The sequence below is a fragment of the Hyla sarda genome, chromosome 2, assembly GCF_029499605.1.
Source record: "Hyla sarda isolate aHylSar1 chromosome 2, aHylSar1.hap1, whole genome shotgun sequence".
NCBI lineage: Eukaryota > Metazoa > Chordata > Amphibia > Anura > Hylidae > Hyla > Hyla sarda.
This window is the reverse complement of record NC_079190.1, coordinates 30,323,691-30,343,267: the sequence shown is the minus strand read 5'-3', so window position 1 is coordinate 30,343,267 and position 19,577 is coordinate 30,323,691. Positions and strand designations below refer to the sequence as shown.

At 42.0% G+C, this 19,577-nt stretch overlaps 1 protein-coding gene and 1 long non-coding RNA gene across 2 annotated transcripts in view; one reads left to right on the top strand and one right to left on the bottom strand.

Annotated features, from left to right (window-relative positions):
• MED17 (mediator complex subunit 17) overlaps positions 1-13,960 on the bottom strand; it is a 181,247-nt gene extending 167,287 nt beyond the window's left edge. Inside the window, exon 1 of the mRNA XM_056561473.1 lies at positions 13,936-13,960. The gene's annotated coding sequence lies outside the window, so the exon portion shown is untranslated. The remainder of the gene's footprint in view (positions 1-13,935) is intronic.
• On the top strand, positions 12,665-17,482 carry LOC130358337 (uncharacterized). The gene is made up of 5 exons (XR_008889478.1): positions 12,665-12,758; positions 14,408-14,494; positions 16,818-16,895; positions 17,279-17,334; positions 17,434-17,482. It is a non-coding gene; the product is annotated as an uncharacterized LOC130358337 (long non-coding RNA).
• The last annotated feature ends 2,095 nt before the right edge of the window (positions 17,483-19,577 follow it).

Below are 19,577 nucleotides of genomic sequence, written 5' to 3'. Positions count from 1 at the left end.
TCTTGGTCAAATAGCCCTTACACAGCCTGGAGGTGTTGGGGTCATTGTCCTGTTGAAAATAAATGGTGGTCCAACTAAACACAAACTGGATGGAATAGCATGCCACACAGGAAGAATGCCTCAAACCAAAAAATAAATCTACCAACAACACAACCACACAAAACAGGAGCAACTTCATCACCACGTACAACTTCGCCCATAACCAAATCCTAGCGACACTTCGCCAACACTGGCGCATCCTACAATCTGACCCCATCCTCAAAACCATACTTGCCGACAAACCCACAATCACCTACCGCAGGACACCAACCCTAAAAAGCATCATGGCCCCAAGCCAACTGACAACACACCAGGAAAAACCTACCAAAAACCACCAGTGCACCAAAAGGATCCTACAAATGCCACACAAAAAACTGCCTCTGCTGGCACACCATTTCCCACAAACAAGAATTTTTCACAAACCCTCATACAGTCGAAAAATTCCCCATCAAATTCCGGTTGACATGTAAATCCAGTTACGTATTCTATGTCATCACTTGCATCTGTGGTAAAAATTATGTGGGCTGAACCACCCAGGAACTCCACTGCAGACTCAACAAACACCGTAACAACATAAAAAAGAAATTTCACCTACACAGTGTATCCAGACACTGTGCTGAAAAACATCCGGATACCCAAAATCCCCATCTGTCCCATCGACCACATTCCCACCCACAGCTCTAACCGGCTGCAAAATCTCATCTGAAGGGAACTGCATTGGATCTTCAAACTTTGCACTCTCCAGCCCCTTGGACTTAATGAGGCCACAGAACTCACCAAATAATTCACACCACCTCTTACCCAAGCCCCAGCACCCTCCCGCCACCCTGACCACCACTCCTACACATGGTAGGTCATCATACCACTCTTCCCCTCCTCCAAGGGGGACCCCACCACTCCTACACACGGTAGGTCATCATATAACATCACCCACCCAGTCCCACATAAAAATAAACATATAAGTATAAAAATAAATATAAACAAAAATATAAATAAAACTAAAGATTAAAAATAAAACAAAAAATAAAAATAAAAACTAATTATAAAACATTAAAACACAAAATCATATAAATAACAGCCAGTACTACCACTGTGCACCTTACTCATGCTCTCACACATAAGCAGCCATCATCTGTATGCCTCTGCTGCCATCTACTGGCCTATACCCATATGCGCACGAATTCTCCAAGTTCTCTTTAATCCAAGTCATACAATGTTACAACCACACTCATATCTTTGCATCCACGTGGCCTGTGTTTACATTCCTACGGTTATTAACCAACACTGACAATCATTAACTTACATCCTCAATCAATTAACCCAGTGAGCAGACAATCGTGCCAGCACACCTCACATAGGCTTTTACACAGCCTATTGATTTCAATGGGGAAATTTCCAAATAGTTCTACCCAGCCCCACAAGTATACTGTACAGATCCAGCCCACCCAGCAGCGGACCCAGGGGTCATGTGACGTCACCACTGATTCCGCAACCCGCTCTCCCGCCAGAATTTGAAATCTAATGTATATAAGTGACTGTAAAATGTACTGTCTTGCTATAAACCTGAAGAAGAGGGGTGCCCCCTCAAAACCCGTTGTTTATTCACAGTATAAAGCCTTAACCTGTTGGGGACGAGGGGCGTATGCATACGTCCTTGCGCCCTGGTACTTAAGGACGAAGGGCGTATCCATACGCCCGTGGGAATTTCGGTCCCCGCCGCGCATTGGGCGGGGACCGGACCGGGGTGACTGCTGATATCGATCAGCAGGCACCCCGTGCAAATGCCTAGGGGGGTCATTAGACACCCCCCCCCCCCCTATATCGGCGATTGCCGCAAATCGCAAGTGAATTCACACTTGCGATTTGTTCCGATTCCGGGTCATTACGGGTCTATGGTGACCCAGAATATAAGGGGGATCGTGGTTATCTAAGACAACTACGATCCCCCTGAAGGGATAGGAGTGAGGTGGCAGAGGTGCCACCCCTCCTATCTCTGCTTTTGGTGGTCTAGACGCGACCACCAATAGCAGATCGGGGGCAGGGGGGTTTACTTTCGTTTTCCCCGTCCTGCCCACCCACAATAGGCGGGGCAGAACGGGGAACCGAAGGGGACCAAACGCCGACATCCACTTACCCGTCCGGAGGCAGCGGGCGACGGTGATCGGCAAGCGGCGACTTCGTGCGGCAGAAGAGGACGGCTCCCTGGATCCTATGGAAGCCGGTAAGTTGCCTAGCAACATCTGGGGGGCTACAGTGGTCTCTAACCTGTAGCCCTCCAGATGTTGCAAAACTACAACTCCCAGCATGCCGACACAGCTGTTTGCTGTTTGAGTATGCTGGAATATGTAGTTTTGCAACAGCTGGAGGACTACAGTATGAGACGACTATATAGTGGTCTCTAAACTGTATCCCTCCAGATCTTGCAAAACTACAACTCCTAGCATGCCCAAACAGCTCTTTGCTGTCTGGGCATGCTGGTATTTGTAGTTTTGCAACATCTGGAGGGTCACAGTTTGGAGATCACTGGGCAGTGGTTTCCAAACTGTAGCTCTCCAGATGTTGCAAAACTGCAAATCCCAGCGTGCCCAAACAGCTGTCTCGGCATGCTGGGAGTTGTAGTTGTGTACCTCCAGCTCATAACTACATCTCCCAGCATGCCCTTTGGCGATCATTACATGCTGGGAGTTGTAGTTTTGCAACAGCTGGAGGCACACTGGTTGGAAAATACTGAGTTAGGTAACAGAACCTAACTGAAGGTTTTACAACCAGTGTGCCTCCAGCTGTTGCAAAAGTACAACTCCCAGCATGCACGGTCTGTCAGTACATGCTGGGAGTTGTAGTTTTGCAACAGCTGGAGGCACATTGGTTGGAAAATACTGAGTTAGGTAACAGAACCTAACTGAAGGTTTACCAACCAGTGTGCCTCCAGCTGTTGCAAAAGTACAACTCAGTACATGCTGGGAGTTGTAGTTTCGAAACAGCTGGAGGTTTGCCCCCCATGTGAACGTACAGGGTACATTCACACGTGCAGGTTTACAGTAAGTTTCCTGCTTCAAGTTTGGGCTGCGGTAAATTTTTTGCCGCAGCGCAAACTCCTAGCAGGGAACTCACTGTAAACCTCCGCCAGTGCGAATGTACTGTAAAAACACTACACTACACTAACACAAAATAAAGGGTAAAACACTACATAAACACCCCCTTACACTGTCCCCCCAATAAAAATGAAAAACGTATTATACGGCAGTGTTTCCAAAACGGAGCCTCCAGCTGTTGCAAAACAGCAACTCTCAGCATTTCTGGACAGCCACTAACTGTCCAGGCATGCTGGGAATTTAGCAACAGCTGGAGGCACCCTGTTTGGGAATCACTGACGTAGAATACCCCTATGTCCACTCCTATGCAATCCCAAATTTAGTCCTCAAATGCGCATGGCGCTCTCACACTTCAGAGCCCTGTCGTATTTCAAGGAAACAGTTTAGGGACACAAATGGGGTATTTCCGTACTCGGGAGAAATTGCACTACAAATTTTGGGGGGCTTTTTCTCCTTTTACCCCTTATGAAAAGGAAAAGTTGGGGGCTTCACCAGCCTGTTAGTGTAGAATTTTTTTTTTTCCAAAAGCTCAATGGTGCTCCTTCTCCTTTTCATTTACACATCCGATTTTAACGAAAAGTCGTCAAACACCTGTGAGGTGTTAAGGCTCACTGGACCCCTTGTTACGTGCCTTGAGGGGTGTCGTTTCCAAAATTGTATGCCATGTGGGGTTTTTTCTGCTGTTCTGGCACCATAGGGGCTTCCTAAATGTTACATGCCCCCCAAAAACCATTTCTGCAAAATTCACTCTCCAAAATCCCATTGTCGCTCCTTCCCTTCTGAGCCCTCTACTGCGCCCGCCGAACATCGGAAATTATATATATGAGGTATTTCCTTAATCGAAAGAAATTGGGTTACAAATTATGGGGGGCTTTTTCTCCTATTACCACTTGTAAAAAATTTTAAACTGGGTCTACAAGAACATGCAAGTGTAAAAAATGACGATTTAGAATTTTCTCCTTCACTTTGCTGCTATTCCTGTGAAACACCTAAAGGGTTAACAAACTTACTGAATGTTGTTTTGGATACTTTGAGGGGTGCAGTTTTTATAATGGGGTCATTTGTGGGGTATTTCTAATTTGAAGGCCCTTCAAATCCACTTGAAATCTGAACTGGTCCCTGAAAAATTCCAATTTTGAAAATTTTGTGAAAAATTGGAAAATTGCTGCTGAACTTTGAAGCCCTCTGATGTCCTCCAAAAGTAAACACATCTCAACTTTATGATGCAAATATAAAGAAGACATATTGTATTTGTGAATCAATATATAATTTTTTTTGGAATGTCTATTTTCCTTACAAGCAGAGAGCTTCAAAGTTTGAAAAATGTTTCAATTTTTTCACCAAATTTTTTAATTTTTCACCAAGAAATTATGCAAGTATCGATGAAAATTTACCACTACCATAAAGTAGAATATGTCACGAAAAAACAATCTCGGAATCAAATTTATAAGTAAAAGCATCCCAGAGTTATTAATGCTTAAAGTGACAGTGGTCAGATTTGCAAAAAATGCTCCCATCCTTAGGGTCATAATGGGCTCTGTCCCCAAGGGGTTAAAATCTCCACTGACTCAGTGTCATCCTCGGGCAAGCGCCTACCAAGCCAAAAAGTTGGAAGCCCCGCAAGGCAACCCAGATTCCACATCTGAAATCCACATTTCAGGAACCTTTGTCAATTAAACAAATTCAATACATAGATCCGCAGACAGGCATGCCTCCAAGCAAACCACAACGTTATGGTCAGTTTACGCAACTGCAATATTCTCAAATGCATCAGCATCAAATCTGTAGCTACCCCCATCAATATTCTATGGAAATCCCTAGTGTTAGGACTTCTGAAATGGTTGAATACCAAAACATTTAGGTATCTATAGTTTTAACCTTTGTTTTTGTTTTTTTGTTTTCGTTTAAAACAAAAACTGAATGTAAGACTCAAATTAAAAACATATGTACAAAGCAGCATTTTGTAAAAATGTTAAATGTGTACATTTTTATATTCTATACCCTTCAATGGGGTTTTCACCCTTTTTGGGTAATATTGGTAAAATTGTAAACTTTAATTTCATATCATTATGGTTACTTCTCAAAAGTAACTTTTGAAAATATATTCTACCTTTGGGTAATGTTTTTACCTTCTTGAAAATGTTTTTGCACTACAGAAAAAAAAATTCAATTCAACCTTTGGCATTTTGTTTTTTGGTAGAGAAAAAATATAATCAAAAAGCAAATATAATTTCAACAAATATATTTCAGTTTTTTTTTTTGTAAAAAAAACAAAAAGAAACTAGAAAACTTTAAACCTCAAATTTAAACCAAATATGTACAAAGCTGCATTTAGTAAAAATTTTAAATGTGAACATTTTCATATTCTATACCCTTGAATTAGTTTTGCACCCTTTATGGGTACTGTTTGAAAAACTTGAATTTTATATCAATATGGTTACTTTTTAGTAGCAATATTGGAAAATGTAATGTTTACCTTCCTGCAAGGTTTTTGCACTTTTGTAAAAAAAAAAAAAAAAAATGTATTCAGCCTTTGGTGTAAAATTTTTTTGGGTATAGAAAAAATACAATCAAACAAACATATAATTTCAACAAACATTTATGTAATGATTTCAGGAGATTATTTCTTCATTGCTGTATAGGGTTAGAGTATATAGGTAGGGAGATAGGTATACAGATAGGCAGATCTCAGTATTCAGTAAAAAATGAGTGTAATACATTTACTTTATTTTACATATACTTCTATACATTACTTCAATGGGCAGAAAAATGTGCAGCCTCTAATCTGCTGATCTGAAGCAGATTTGAGCCAGCAGATTTGTCTGCCCATGGGCAGCCAGATCTGCAGCAGTAAGGCTAGGATTCCACTTGTTTTTTTTTTTTTTTCTTTCTTTAAACGCCATTTCTGCCGCATGGCTTTTTTTGGGCCAAAAAACTCTGTGGCCAGATGTCAGCTGTAAATCAATGAGAAATCGCAAAATTCTTATTCCACTTGGCGGTTTCACTTTGGCGTTGTTTTTTAATCCTTTTGGCCTTTTTTCACTCTTTTCTTGCATTTTTGAAATCGTTGGTAATCGCAGCATGTTGAACCACTGGCGTTTTTTTTTTTTTTTTTTTGTCAAAATCGTGGTGTTTTTCTATGGGAGTGAAAAAACGCCAAGAAAATGATATGTGGGTTTTAACTTTGGCGTTTTTGCAGGTGGTTTTTATTCTTTTTTTTACTTTAGCGATCCAAAAAAGTGATGGAGATACCCATCTAACGAAATGTATCTTTTTTACTACAACATTTTTATAAATTTTTAGACAGGAATCAATTTATGTGGGCGGGTGGGGACCTAAAAATGTAGCCGACAATAATAAAAATGTAGTGTGTGTGTGTGTGTTTTTCACTTTATTTTCACATTTTTTTTAGGTAGTACTACTACTCCCAGCATGGAACACACTGTTCCTTGATGGGAGTAGTAGTACCTGTACTAATTGACAGATCGCCCATTGCGATCCTAATGTATAGATGCGCTCAGCCGCTCTTCTATGGTCTCCTGCCCTGACTTATATATACACATATTCATATTTCCCACAGAGAGCTGTGATTGGCCAGATGGTCCCAGCCAATCACAGCTCCCTGTGGGAAATCGGAATGTGTATATATACGTCAGTGCAGGGGACCATAGAAGAGCGGCCGCTGCATCTATACATTATACAGGAGGATCACAGCGGGTGTCAGTAGTGATACCCGCTGTGATCTTTCCATAACTGCAGGTAAGAACAGATCAAAGCGGGTATCACTACTGACATCCGCTGTGATCGTCCTGTCTATAGGAGAGATGGAGCGATGTATACATCGCTCACATCTCTGCTCTGTACTCCGGCCACTCACTCATTGATGTTTCCCTCAGAGCTGGGATTGGCTGCAACCATCTGGCCAATCACAGCTCTGGGTGGGAAATATGAATGAGTGATGTTCTATTCACATCACTGGCCGGAGTACAGAGCAGAGATGTGAGCGCTGTATAGAGCCGCTCTGCATCTCTGCTATATTATGGACGATCGCATCGGGTGTCAAACTGTTCCATGCTGGGAGTAGTAGTACTACCTAAAAAATAAAAAAAAGTAGAGAAAAAAAAAGTGAAACACACTTTATTAAAAAATAATAAAAATGTTGTTATAAAATATATACATTTAGTTTAATAAAAATCTTTCCATCACTGTTGCATCCTTTTTTTTTTTGGTACCCAACAAATTTTGGGTACCAAAAAAAACGCCAAAAGGTGACAAAAATGCAATTTCCACACAAATGATAAAACGCCAGACGCAGGACATTGCACTGGCGTTTTTTCAGGCATTTTTTTATCCCAAAAAACGTAGCACATAAAACAAGTAGAAACTTAGCCTAAAGCTAGGCTGTTTCCACTTGTTTTTTTTTCTAGCAGTTTTTGGAAAACAACCACTTGGGTTTTTGAGCCAAAGTCAGAAGTGGATCCATAAGGGAGGAGAAGTGTAAGTCCTTCCTTTATATGTCCTATTCCTTTTGAATACATTTCTGGTTTTGGCTCAAAAACTGCAGTGGTAGTATTCCAAAAACTGCCAGAAAAAAAACAAGTGGAAACTAGCCTAAATCTGTAGCAGAACTGTAGAAATAATATGCATGTGTGAACATAATGAAACATTATGTTCACACATACATATTTTTGCTAAAAATCTGCTGCAGATTTGAGTTTTTTTTCACTGGAATTTTAAAACAGCTACTAACAATTAGCTCCCCATCTGTCTCCTGGTTGGGTGGAAGAGTTCCATTGAAATGAATGTAGCCATGTTTGAACATTACACACAATCTGTAGACAGATGGGCAACTGTTTTGTAAAAATAATTATTTATTATTGTTTTATTCATTTTTTTTATTTTGGCCTACCTAGAGGTTGTCCTGCCATGGAACTTTGCCTTGTGGGCTTACAAAGTACTGAGCATATTGGTCACATATATTTAAAACCTCTCTGGTCGATCGGGCTGAAACATTTTCTAAACTGTCCAGCCGGGATTCAATATCATTTGGGTCAGAGTTGATTGGTTCCAAATTTGACACAAAATTGTGCAAGACAACACATGCTGTGACAATGTTGTCAATGTTCTCTGGAGCCATTTGAATGTTGGGGGGGAGAATGCGCCATTTTCCTGTCATTATACCAAATGTGCACGCCACAAAACATTGTGCCCTGGTAAGCCTGTAATTGAAGATTTTCCATGTTGGGTTCAGTCTTCTTGAACCATATGGTTTGATTACATTTTGGCACATGAGGCTTCATCTCCCACAACAGAAAAGGCAGCGGCGGTCCCTGGGAGTTCTCGAGGATCAGGAATATCAAATCTCCCCTGGTACAACAGTTTCTCCATACTGGGCTCTTTGACGACTTTGGAGTCATTTGTACGGCCATATGCCCCAATGTCAGCTGCCATGACTATGGCCTCTGGAAAAGTGGGACATCAAAGTAGGGGCGCAGACTTCAGGCTGAAGGATATTCTGGGTTAAAGAAGCACTCCGCAGTTGTTGTTTTTTTCTTTTCTTTTTGCCTACATAACTCCCCTGGGATTATTGTTGTTTATTATCCCTTTCCAAAGAGCTCCTTATTATACTGACACGTGGATATTACTAACAATGAGGGATATCCCATTTCATGCCTTCATCTTGTTCCAATGACACTCACCCTTCAACTGATGTGTTACCGTTCAGCTCTGAAAATAGGGCCTTTTCCTCTGTTCACACAGTGCGGTCCGCAGGCGCAGCAGCCTCTTCCTTCCTTCAGTTCGCCCACCGGCTGCAGTCGGGATAATAAACAACAATAATCCCAGGGGAGTTATATAGGCAAAAAAAAAAAAAAACAACGGAGTGCTTCTTTAACCCAGAATATCCTTCAGCCTGAAGTCTGCACCCCTACTTTGATGTCCCACTTTTCCAGAGGTCATAGACCTCTCTGCATTGCACTATACCGGATTACCAGGAGTCATTCCGGAGGGACCAGGAGGCAGCAATCTTCCACACCACCGTTTATACTATATGCCGATACAGATGTTATGCTCTGAGCATAACCTCCTAAGGTAAGGGTCCATCCAACCAACCCATGTTCACTCACCTTATTGCATCCACCATCATGAGTTTACCTACATGAGTTGTGCACCTACCTCTCTTTTTTCTTTTTATTCTACCAATGTCAACTGCCACAAACTGATACTGGGCATCAGCTATTGCAATCAATATGACTGAGATTTTTTTCTTATAATTATAAAAACTTGATCCACTGTGAGCAGGCTTCCTGATGCGAATATGTTTCCCATACACTGCTCCTATACAATTTGGGTAGTTTACCACCTCATAGAATTTTGCAGCTATTGACAACCACTGGTCACAGGTGGGATGTGGTTGCAGCTTCGCCCATATAATCTGACACGTCTCCTTGACGATGCAGCAAATAGTCGACTTGCCAAGATTAAACTGGTGATGCAGGGAGCTAAAACTTTCCCCAGTGGCAAGGTATCTGTGTAGAAAGAATGGGTACAAAGATTTTCTCATTTGTTGTTCACATAAGCCAACCACCCACCCTATACATAAAATTAACAAAAAAAAAATTTATAAAGAAAATCACGAATATAGGAATAGTGTAGTGGTACTGTTGCCCATAAAAACAACACAGATTGCTTGCTTTATTTAGCAAAGTATTTTTTGTAATGAGCAATCAGTTTGGTTGCTATGGGCAACTGCACCACTCTTCTTCTATACAAGTCTTGATATATCTCCACCATAGGAGATTGAGTTTTACATTGAGTTTTCTGCTACAAGTTTGAGCTGCGGCAAATTTTCAAACCCCCAGCAGGAAACTCGCTGTGAACCCCCGCCCGTGTGACTGTACCCTAAAAACACACAACACTACACAAAATAAAGTGTAAAACACTACATATACACTACACCCTTACACCCCCCTCCCCCTCGACATAAAAATTTAAAATGTCTCGTACAGCTGTGTTTCCAAAAAGGAGCCTCCAGCTGTAGTAAAACAACAACTCCCAGCATTGCCAGACAGCCATTGACTCTCCAGGCATGCTGGGAGTTCAGCGACAACTGAAGGCACCCTGTTTGGGAAACACTTCTGTAGGGTATTTGTGGTGGCAGAGGCAATTGAAAAACACTTGCATCCAGGTCTGCCCCTGTGCAAATCCCTAATTTGGGCCTCAAATGCGCATGGCGCTCTCTCAATTCAGAGCCCGTATTTCAAGGCAACAGTTTATATCTTACCTTAGGGTTACAGACACACATCTTCAAAATCTAGTATCCAGACGATGAATGTCAGCTCCAACTAGCTGCAGTAGCTTTTCAAAACTTTCAGCAGACATTCGAAAATAGTCTTGAAACTTCTACGGATATCTGCAGATATCTAAGTTGGGTATACAGGCTGTGAAAAGCCCCATGCTTCTCGTAAACAAGGTTTACTGGATGTACCCAATAACGTTGCTGCTGAGACTTCATATGTAGTCTCTTCAGCCTCCTCCTCCTCCATTGCAGCATCCTCAATCTCACAACTAATGAGGTTTAATGAGCCAATTAACACACAAGGGTTTTCTCACAGAATCAGAAGTAGCTCCTCTCTTTCTCCACTCTCTAACCTTTCAACAAGTCCCTTTTATGCATTGAATATTAAAGCTTTATTGTCCAAAACACATATACACTTCAAATATATAAAACTTTATTGCCACTGGCATACATTAATTTTAAAAACAGGATCAGATTCTTATTGAAAATCGGATGTAATTTTTTATACGATTTTGAATCGGATAGTGAAGAAATTTTTACATACAATTGTATACGATTTTTTGCAATAGGATTTCGTCCGATTTTACGGTCATCATCATCAAAGTAATCCAATTATACTCTATTTTTTGAAACGCCTAGCTCTTCGTCTTGAAGGCACGGCTGTAATACTCCTTTCTGGCAGATGTTGGTTGATACTCCAAAAAAGCGCAAGTGGTACCGAAATATACATCCTTATTAGATTTTCTGAAAAAGTTATATTGTTTCTTTTTTCAATAATTATTAAAGATATAACTAATTAAAATTCTTATATTTCAAATAATTTTAATTGCTAAATAAGTGTGTTCACAAATGTCCTTCAAGGAATTCTGTCACTATTGGCACATGCACTAACCTGGTGGTTCCAACTGTTAGTTTAGGTGACAATGATGTCAAAGGTGCTTACCTTTTCACGTTCCGTGCATGGGATCTCCCTTAATCTAGTCCGTTAGCATAATTTACGGGCACCCTACTTGGGACTTAGGGAAGCTTGTGTCAGAGTTCCTTTCGGGAGTTCTTTCCAGTGACCTGAATTGGTCCCTAGGACTTTAATGTGGAATAATATATAATATAATGTATATTTAATATAAATATATATAATGTTGACCCAGCGGCTGTCCGGGCATGCTGGGAGTTGAAGTTTTGCAATAAATGTAGGTCAAAATTTTGAGACCACTGATGTAAACGGACCCAACGCATGGAAATCCTCTGGAGGGAGCTCAACAGTGATGTGAACTTGTCCTAAATGGGCATTAGAGGCACTGAGGTACTATCAAGTTTGGATAAAGCAAGAGCAAAATAGGCCAGTGACTTGGTGGTTTAGTTTTAGACTTTAGTTTTACAATGGAGCATAGACTTGGGTGCTTATCTTGGCAATGTTCATGGCAGGTCAAGGGTGCAATTTTTAAAAGGGTATTCCGCTGCTAGAAATCTTATTCTCTATCCATAGGATAGGGGATAAGATGTCTGATCATGGGGGTCCCACTGCAGGCCACGCAGGGTAGCACACGCAGGGTTCCTGTGGCAACTTGTGATGTTACGCCCCGCCAACTCAATGCAATTCTATGTGAGTGTGCGTTGCAGCTGTCACACCCCGTCCTATATGCCTGAATTGATGGGGTGTGGTGTCACAAGTTGGCAGAGCCGTGAAGATACTTCCATGAGGGTGTTAATAAGGGGTGCTGCATGATATATTGCGGATGTCCCCAGCGGCGGGACAAAAGCTATCAGACATCTTTTCCATTATATAAGATGGCTTAGGGCCTTTAAACAGATTACATTGTGAGTTTGTTAATTCTTTATTAATTCTTATATTCACTAATGAATTGTATTTTCAAAAATAATTTTGAAAAGTTTAACATATAGACAGCATTAGCAATAGCACGGATTTAGAATATTAAAATATAACCTTAATAATTATGTTATTCCTAAAAAACATACTCTACCTATTAATAAATTCTGAAGTCTCTTAAATTGAAATGATTTTCGCTTTTCTAGAAAATTAAATTTAACCAAGTGTTAATTTTTGTATCCACACATATAAGATGTTCCTGATGTGTTCAAAGATTCACGCTTTTTTAAATTAAATATTTTCCATATAGTTGTCGCAATTGCGACTATGCGCCAAATTTTACTATGCGAAAAGGCGCAGATGCAACAATTCAATCCTGCACAAAAACAACCAATCATAAGAAGGATTACTAGCGAGCTAATCAATGACGATCTCTTTAACAAGATAGCTGACCAGCACAAGGAAGAGGAACGGCATAAGCAGGAAGATCGCCGAGGGAGAGGTAAGATGGAATCTCTTCACAGGGGCTCAGCGTGTGAGGGGGACTGCCGCACTTTCAAAGTGCAGAGGGCCCTCCAACACAACAATATGAAGTAAAATTAAAGTAAATGAATGTCAGTGGGAAGAAGCGGAGGATGGGTGAATATAAAAGCAGGGTGGCTGATGACTGGAAGGATAAGGGGGGGTGGGGTAATTTAATGTGTGAATAATTAAGTGTGTGAATAATTGAAGCGGGCAGAGCTTAAAGGACAACAGCAGCAAAATAGAGTTTGAATGCGGGGCGTCCAACAGCTGGGCCAAACGGGGCCCCGCATTGCCGCTCAGCACTTACGCTGCCTCCCCGCATGATGTGGAGGTGGCTTAATCCCACCCCCCTCCCCGTGATCAAACAGTTATGCCCTATCCTGTGGATAGGAGGATAAGTTCTATTTTGCTGCAGTTGACCTTTAATGGAAGCAAGGGGGGGGGGGGGGGTGAATGAAAGCATGAACAGGGGTGGGTTAATTGAATCATGAGCAGAGGGGGTTTAATGGAAGCATGTGCTGAGGGGGTAATGGGGTGGTTAATGAAAGCGGGGTGGTGGTGGGGGGAATGGGTTAGTGGAAACTGGGGGGAATAGGTTAATGGAAGGGGGGAATGGGTTAATGGAAGCAGGGGGTGGAGTGGGTTAATGGAGGTGTGGGAGGGTTAATTGAAGCAGGTTCAGTAGGGGAGAATGTAAGAAGGATTATGGGGGGTTAATGGGAATGGGGAGTGTTAATGGGAGCAGGGGGGGGGGGGTTAATGAGAGCTGAATGGTGGATCCAGAACAATTGACGTATAAAGAGAGGGGCCCAGGCACATTCTTTACACAGGGGCCCTCTGCCGTCTGTGCCCACCCCTGCTCCACTAATAACTTCCGGGATCCTTCTTCTCTAGCAAGCATAAATCTTTAACAAACCGGACTGTCCATCGCAAACAACAACATCTCTCCCTTGATTTTTAAAAACTATTTTATTTTAATATATTAAATCATTCTGATTGGATGATATTTCTAAATCACATTTTTTTTTATCTTTGACCAATTTTATAATAATTTCCATCCGTTTGTGCTGTTTCAGAAAATAAAAATAATGAATATTGTTATTGTACACTAGTTAATCTTAAATTAAAGGAAATCTGTCACCAGTGTCACCTGCCTTAAACTGTAGGTACCGATGTGTAGTTCATGTGACACCGAGGACATCAGTCCTTGCCTGGTCCTGTTCCGTGAATGGGATCTCCGTTAATTTCCTCCGTAAACTTCAGCTCAGGACAGGCTTGGGGCACTGGTGTAGATTAGTGACGGCACCGCTGGTGTTCTCTAGCAGGGAAACAATACACCCATGCCCCTATCCGCTGCTGCTCTCTTTTGCCTCACATTGCGCGAGAATAGCAGCATTGTCGTCACAACGCTCCATCCGTGCACAAACTTGGTACAGATCTAAAGTATACTGAGGAGCTTACCGGAGATCCCCCGCACGAAACGTGACAAGGCAAGTACCATTCTCATCAGTTTTACCTGCACTACCTGTCGTTACCGACAGTTAAGTGCAGGTGACACTGGTGACAGATTTCCTTTAAAGAGTAACCATATTTTTTTATTTCATTTATTTATTTATTTTCTTATAGATTTGAAGAAATTGCATTATTTTCAAAAGTGACTGGAGTTAAAAATGTTAACGTGTGTGGATCGAAATCCAACCAATACTCCACTAGGTAGATTTTAATTCATTTACCGTATATACTCGAGTATAAGCCGAGTTTTTCAGCACGATTTTTCGTGCTGAAAACACCCCCCTCGGCTTATACTCGAGTGAACTCCCCCACCCGCAGTGGTCTTCAACCTGCGGACCTCCAGAGGTTTCAAAACTACAACTCCCAGCAAGCCCGGGCAGCCATCGGCTGTCCGGGCTTGCTGGGAGTTGTAGTTTTGAAACCTCCGGAGGTCCGCAGGTTGAAGACCACTGCGGCCTTCAACATCATCCAGCCCCCTCTCACCCCCTTTAGTTCTGAATACTCACCTCCGCTCGGCGCTGGTCCGGTCCTGCAGGACTGTTCGGAGAGGAGGTGGTCCGGTGGGATAGTGTTCCGGGCTGCTATCTTCACCGGGGAGGCCTCTTCTAAGCGCTTCGGGCCCGGCCTCAGAATAGTCACGTTGCCGTGACAACGACGCAGAGGTGCGTTCATTGCCAACGTAATTCTGCGTCATTGTCAAGGCAACGCCTCTATTCCGGGCCGGAAGCGCGGAGAAGAGGCGCCCCCGGTGAAGATAGCAGCCCGGACCACCTCCTCACCGGACCACCTCCTCACCGGACAGCCCTGCAGGACCGGACCAGCGCCGAGCGGAGGTGAGTACTCAGAACTAAAGGGGGTGAGAGGGGGCTGGATGATGTTGAAGGCCGCAGTGGTCTTCAACCTGCGGACCTCCGGAGGTTTCAAAACTACAACTCCCAGCAAGCCCGGACAGCCGATGGCTGCCCGGGCTTGCTGGGAGTTGTAGTTTTGAAACCTCTGGAGGTCCGCAGGTTGAAGACCACTGAGGGCGAATGATGAGAAGAGGATGATGAAGGGGGGGGTGTGGGGATGATGAAGGGGGGGGGTGTGGGATGATTACAAGGGGATGATGAAGGGGGGATGTGTGGGATGATAAGGGGATGATGAAGGAGGGATGTGTGGGATGATAAGGGGATGATGAAGGGGGGATGTGTGGGATGATGACAAGGGGATGATGAAGGGGGGATGTGCGGGATGATAAGGGGATGATGAAGGGGGGATGTGTGGGATGATGACAAGGGGATGATGAAGGGGGGATGTGTGGGATGATAAGGGGATGATGAAGGGGGGATGTGTGGGATGATGACAAGGGGATGATGATGATGAGGATGTTAATGACGGGTCTGGATGATGACAGGGGGGGATGAGGTATTTCCCACCCTAGGCTTATACTCGAGTCAATAACTTTTCCTGGGATTTTGGGTTGAAATTAGGGGTCTCGGCTTATACTCGGGTCGGCTTATACTCGAGTATATACGGTAACTTTTTATAATTTTAGCAGATTATGTAAAGAACTAACTTCAAATCAAAGGGGTAGATTAATGTCAACCTGTCCACTTAAAAATAAAAAAAATGTTTAACATTCGCAAACAATAAGGCCAGATGCAGCCAAAAACAACTTATCCCCTATCCACAGGATTGGGGATAAGTGTATGATCGTTCCGGGTCAGACCACTATGATCTACTGTAATCATATCTGTTATATTTGCTACTAGCATCGGCTTTGTGCACAGGCAGAGCTTAGGCTGCTTTCACACTATAAAATTCATCCGATAAAAGTCATTTAGGGAGCGTTCCCACAGGGCGTATACGCAGCGTATTTGACGCTGCGCAAATTTTACGGCAGCAGCGGGAAATAAGCTGCGTATCCCTTGCTCACTATACACACACAGGGCTTTTACGGCGGCAGCCCTATGCGTGTAGTGAGTTTTGGAGGCGGGGCCGTGTGCCGGCGTGTCTGTGACGCGCGCGGCTCCGCCTCCAAAACTCACTGCACACATAGGGCTGCCGCCGTAAAGCCCTGTGTGTATAGTGAGCAAGGAATACGCAGCGTATTTCCCGCTGCTGCCATAAATTTTGCACAGCGTCAAATACGCTGCGTATACGCCCTGTGGGAACGCACCCTTAGAAAAGTTTTAATAACCGATGTTAAACGTCTGTTAAAAAATCCCATTCAAGTCTATGGGATTTTTTGATTATCCGTTATGATCCTTTATAGTCCTTCATGAATAACGGCCGTTAGTTGCGACGCAAGAATGAACGGAAGATGCACTAGTTTTTTTTTCCGTCACAAGAAACGGATAAATTAACGTCCGTTATTATTAACATTGAAGTCTATGGCTGACGGACGTAAGCAAAATACATCCGTTAATGTCCGTTATGATAATGTCCGTTATGATTACAGAGCATGCTCAGTAAAGCCTTGCTCCTAAAGTCACATGGTGGTAGTGCTCACACCCCCTTCTCTTCTGTCTGGATCCTGCAGGAGGCAGCATTGTGGTTTCCACACCATCATCCGTCGCCATCCGTTATTTTTTGCAGGAAATATCTCCTTTGTCTGAAGGTGGGTACATGGATAGCTGATATGCAGTATGTTTTATGACTTTTTTCTGTGTATTTGGGAACGTGTGCTTGTAGCTGCAGGACACAGGCATTTTTGCATGCATTTTGTATGGGGGGCATGAATGATTTGTCTAGGATAGCGTGCATGATCATTTTGGACTTGTGGTGGCACTCTGCGCCATTTTTATGTCCGCCATGTGCTTGCATTTTTGCAGGACACAGGCATTTTTGCATGCAGTTTGTATGGGGGCATGAATGCTTTGGCTAGGGAAGTGTGTAGAATGATTTTGGACCGTGTGGCGCAACTTTGCCCTTTTTTTGGGGGGGGGGGGGTTGGTTTTGTTTTTTATGATAATCAAAGTCCAAATTTTTTTTTCTTTATAGGCAGAATGAAGAAGCAAAGTAAAACACAAAGAGAACACAAAAAGGCAGAAAAAAAGGTGAGTTATGACATTTTTTGAAATATTTATTTTATAATTTGTACATTATATAATAGCTTTCTTTTGTAATTTTTTGTGGTAAAATTTTTTATTTTTCAGAACGTACTCCCAATGGACTCCCCTTCGGGGGAAGAGGATCTAGATTATCGAAGTAAAAGTTCTCCCACCATCAGTGTGAGGATTTTTTATTTTTTTGGATACATTTTATATTTATTTTTCCATAATTTATATAGTTTATTTTTATTCCAGTTGGATAATTTCTTTTGAAGTACACAGTATAATTTTGGACCGTGTTTTGCCACTTTGTATATTTTTTTTTCCATTTTTAGGATTTTATTAAAAGGAATTTTTTTTTCTAGGAACACCGTATACCAACGGCGAAAAAAAATAAAAAGGCACAATCGAAAAAGGTGATTTTTAATTTTTAAACAGTTTTTAAAATTTAAAGGTGTACTGCGGTGGAAAACTTGTTATTTTAAATCAACTGGTGCCAGAAAGTTAAAGGGGCACTACACCCCTAGACATCTTATCCCCTATCCAAAGGATAGGGGATAAGATGTCAGATCGCTGGGGTCCCGCTGTTGGGGAGCCCCGTGATCTCCGCTGCGGCACCGCGCTATCATTACTGCACAGAGCGAGTTCGCTCTCTGCGTAATGACGGGCGATACAGGGGATGGAGCAGCGTGACATCACGGCCCCGCCCCTCGTGACATCACAGCCCGCCCCCCTTAATGCAAGTCTGTGGCAGGGGCGTGACGGCCACCACACCACCTCCCATAGACTTGTATTGAGGGGGCGGGCTGTGACGTCACGCTGCTCAGTCCCCTGTATTGCTGGTCATTACGCACGGAGCGAACTGAACTCGCTCTGTGCAGTAATGATAGCGTGGCGACACAGCGGAGATCCCGGGGGTCCCCAGCAGCGGGACCCCGGCGATCTGACATCTTATCCCTTATCTTTTGGATAGGGGATAAGATGTCTAGGGGCGGAGTAACCCCTTTAAACAAATTTGTAAATTACTTCTATGAAAATTTTTTAATCCTTCCAGTACTTATTAGCTGCTCTATGCTACAGAAAAAATTATTTTCTTTTTGGAACACAGAGCTCAATTTATAATTTTTTTATTATATAATAGTTATTTTTGTAATTTTTAATTGTTAAAAAGTTTTATTTTTCAGAACGTACACCCAAAGGAATCCCCTTCAGAGGAAGAGGAGCCAGATTATAGGATGCGAAGTTCTCCAAGCACCATTGTGAGTATTTTTTGGATAAATTATATAGTTATGTTTCCATATTTTATCTAGATTTATTATTTTTTTTATTCCAGTTGGATTTCTTTTGAAGTGCACAGTAAACTTTTGTATCGTGTTTTGCCACTTTGTATTTTTTTTTCCCCATTTTTAGGATTTTATTAAAAGTAATTTTTTATTTTTTTCTAGCAGCACTGTATACCAACAGCAAAAAATAAATTAAAAGTAACAATCGAAAAAGGTGATTTTTAATTTTTTTTAACTGTTTTGAAAATTTAAAGGGGTACTCCGGTGGAATTTTTTATAAAATGGTGTCAGAAAGTTAAACAGATTTGTAAATTACTTATATTAAAAAAAATCTTAATCTTTCCAATACTTATTAGCTGCTGAATACTACAGAGCAAATTATTTTATTTTTGGAACACAGAGCTCTCTGCTGAATCAAGAGCACAGTGCTCTCTGCTGACATCTCTGTCCATTTTAAGAACCGTCCAGAGTAGGAGAAAATCCCCATAGCAAACAAATGCTGCTCTGGACAGTTCCTAAAATGGACAGAGATGTCAGCATAGAGCACTGTGCTCGTGATTCAGCAGAGAGCTCTGTGTTCCAAAAATAAAATAATTTGCTTTGTAGTATTCACCAGCTAATAAGTATTGGAAGGATTAAGATTTTTTAATAGAAGTAATTGTCAAATCTTACAATGTGGGTTTGGAGAGGCTCTTGTCAATCAAATAACCATACGACCTGGGCTACCCAATTGTATCACCTATACCCAAGGTGATGAAATAGTTAAATGTAAATAAAAGGTAAATTGGGGCTCAAGGTCTTGAACAAATGGCCATAGAATATAATTTGATAAATAATTGTTTATTATATAGGTAAAAAACTAGTGGAGATCGGTGTACCACAGGGCCCTTGTGATGGCACCACTCCAACAAGTATAACAATAAAATGGTATAGTAAATAATAAAATATTAAAAATGTGACCACTAT